At 35.8% G+C, this 3,336-nt stretch overlaps 1 non-coding gene across 1 annotated transcript; it reads right to left on the reverse strand.

Annotated features, from left to right (window-relative positions):
* Positions 1-1,703: 1,703 nt before the first annotated feature.
* Positions 1,704-1,807, reverse strand: LOC112623937. The gene has a single exon (XR_003119280.1). It is a non-coding gene; the product is annotated as a U6 spliceosomal RNA (small nuclear RNA).
* Positions 1,808-3,336: the final 1,529 nt, after the last annotated feature.

Below are 3,336 nucleotides of genomic sequence, written 5' to 3' on the forward strand. Positions count from 1 at the left end.
TAACAAATGCCAAAATTGGATAGATTGTTTAGAGTTTTGACAGAAAAGTTTGTAATGCAATAAGTTTTATATCCAGCTAAGATGTATTTTAAATGTGAAGGCAATAATAAACTACTTTTACTTATATTAAGAGTCAAATTAAATGCCTTTGTATACTTCATAAAGTTATTTGGAATCATATTCCAGTTGACAGTGAAAACTCCAAATTAACAATTCAAGACTTCGGACATTTAGAGATTAAAGAGCTGAATAGAACTTTCATAATAACAAACATATCACTGACTTGCATCACAAGATTTGAAGAAATCACCATCTTACTGCACCACATCTGTTTGAACTGGCCATTTGATTAAACCTTTAGGAAGATTGAGTTGCTTTCTCCTCTACCCATGTATGCAGCTTTCAACAGGAAAGCAAATTAATTATTATCACTAATGATAGGTATAAACATCTGATTTTGAATTCCCAAAAATTCTCCAGGGAACAACTCTCCCAGAGATAGTTTTCTACCATTTAGAAATCCAAAGAAATGTGATTACAATTTTGCTTAGGCATACAAAATTATGAAGCAGGCACACCAAACTTTCTAAGTGTGTGAAAAGAAGCACATTAAATGTCAAGGTTATTACCTTTGAATGTTGAGACCATCAGTGACGTTTTTGTATTTTTATTCTATTTTTTCAAATTTTCTGTAATGAGGAAGTTTAAATTATAAAACAAATCTCACATTGAAAAAAAAAAAAAACTACAAAAAAAGTCCAAAATTCTTTTAAAAAGTAGTTTTGGATTAATGGCTGCTTCCATAACTAATTCTGGTAAAGCTGGTTTTCCTTTCCCTAGTTTTCACCCAGTGCAATAGATATGCTTCTGGGATTCTATGGCAGGCAGTAATCTAAAGATGATACTTCAAGGTTCTTATCTTTAGTTATTCAAATATTAGCCTATCTACCTCTGAGAAGGGACTTCAAAGATATAAGCAAGACTACTGATCAATTGACTTTAAAAGAGGGAGGTTTTTATGGATTATCTGGGCAGGCCCAATTTAATCACTTGAATCCTTTAAGAACAGAAGAGAGTGGCAGAAGAGGAAGGAAAAGAAATTGATTCAAAGCAGGAAGAAGCAGATTAAGATTCTATACATCTTTTGCCTCTGAGATGGAGGAGACTCAAACCCCAATAGTTCAAAAGCTGAGGATTGTAGGTGGTCTCTGCAACATGAGGACAACCAGAAAGAAACGGGGACTCCAGTCCTACACCTGCTCAAAACTGATTTTCACAAAACAACTTGTTTGAGTCTGGAAAGAGGTTGTCCCCCAGTGCATCCAGACAAAAAGCCAGGCTGCTTGGTAACTGGACTTTGGAATTGGAAGACCCTAAGCAGAGAACCCAGTCATACTCAGACTTTTGGCCTATAGAAATATAAGATAATAAATGTATTTTAAGCCTCTTAATTAAGAGGTAATTAAGTGGTAATTTGTTATAGCAGCAACAGAATATTAATACAGGTCCAAATCCTTACTTGTAGGCTCGATAGGAGCCTATAGTCTTAGGCTTTATTTAGTCCTTCTAAATCTTATATCTATGGCTGCTTTTTATGAGCCTTGCTAAAGAATTTAAGGGCAATCTGACAAAATCACTTAAGGCAAAAAACACATTTAAATATGAGTGTTTGCACCTTGATCTAAAGTGGTGACTTTTACTGGGAAAATCAGGTGTATTATAGATTTTAGGAACATTTTGCACAGGGGTTATACTAATCTTCTGTGTATCATTCCAATTTTAGTATATGTGGTGCCAAAGCAAGCACTACTTTAGGAACATTTTGGATGAGCAACTATCTTATCTCTTTAGTAATAATACAGAAGCACTACCATGGGCCTACTTTGAAGAACCGGCACTGGTTATTACATTTGTGCAATTTGGACCGAGAGCCTGGATTACGTGGGCTTTTATATCTGAAATTCTGATTCTCTGGAAAGTGACATTTTAATTGTTGTCACATAATTAATATGTAGTGCAGATGCATAAGTTTAATGAAAGGCAGTAATTATTAACATTTTAACAGTTATTTCCATTGCCTGATGTCTTTGTTTTCTAAAACTCATATCAAGGTTGTTTAAAACTATTTTCTCCCCAGTATATATAGAACGTTGTTTTATATAGAGATAAATTTATGGCCTGGCATGGCAGCTCATGCCTTGCAATCCCAGCACTTTGGGAGGCTGAGACGGGAAGATCGATTGAGCCCAGGAGGTCAAGGCTGCAGTGAGCTGTGATTGGACCACTGCCCTCCAGCCTGGGTGACAGAGCGAGACCCTGTCTAAAACTAAAAAATAAATTTGTGTATTATGAATATAGATGTATGGCTTGGAAAAATGCAATAAATAGGTCCCATGTGAAAATGTTTATTTTCTTGGATTTATGGACACTATATTTTCCAGTCATTCAAACTAATTCACTGATGAGTGTTGCCAGTTACATTCTTTTAATCTGTTAAAATGCTGCTGCCCATAAAAACAGAGTAACTAGATTCAGACTAAAGTAATTATTCCATTCCTTTGGCATTTGTTAAGAAAGTTAGCTTACAATAGCATAGTTAAAGTTATCCCTCGTTTCACAAGTTTTTCACAATTTTACACAAAATATAAATTGTCTCTGTGTTAACATTAACTAGACCAAACCCACCCCAAGCTTCTATATTAAAGTCTATACTTCACGTGAATAATTTGGTTCTGAATGCAACTATCAGGTTTATTATCTGAAGCATAATAACTCAGGCAGACTTTTAATTAGCTCTTCAGATTACTTGAAAACTGTAAGCCAGCTGAATGTTTAGGGCAAGGCTTCAGTTGTTTCCTCTGTTTTGTAATGTTCTCACTTGGCTGAGAAGTGGGATGGAGCCTCCGTAGAGAACTCAGAAACCAGGAACTGCCCTCAAATGGAGAGTCACACTTCATTCTTTTACTCACCTTAGCTGACTTTCTCCACATTCCTCACTAGATATGACCCTGGTCCTGAGTCAGATTTGAAGATCTGCGTCCAAAGTTGATTTTAAAAGATCAACATAACACAACACAACTAAAACAGGAAGTGTGCAATGCTGCCTTGAGTCAAGCAATGATAGGGGGACGCATGTTTAATTCAAATTTCAACTAGGTCTGAAGAGGCAATTAGAAAATATTTGTCAAGAGTGGGCAATAGCAATATAGTAGCTCTCCTGTAGAAGAAAGAACTGAAGACAAGTATTTTCAAGCTCCATGTAGGGACAGTCAGCAGATTTGTAGCTGTAAAGTATGGTCCCAGGTGGACGATAATTGGATCATGAGATTTATGTTC

This window comes from Theropithecus gelada, chromosome 4 (assembly GCF_003255815.1).
Source record: "Theropithecus gelada isolate Dixy chromosome 4, Tgel_1.0, whole genome shotgun sequence".
In the NCBI taxonomy this organism is placed as follows: domain Eukaryota; kingdom Metazoa; phylum Chordata; class Mammalia; order Primates; family Cercopithecidae; genus Theropithecus; species Theropithecus gelada.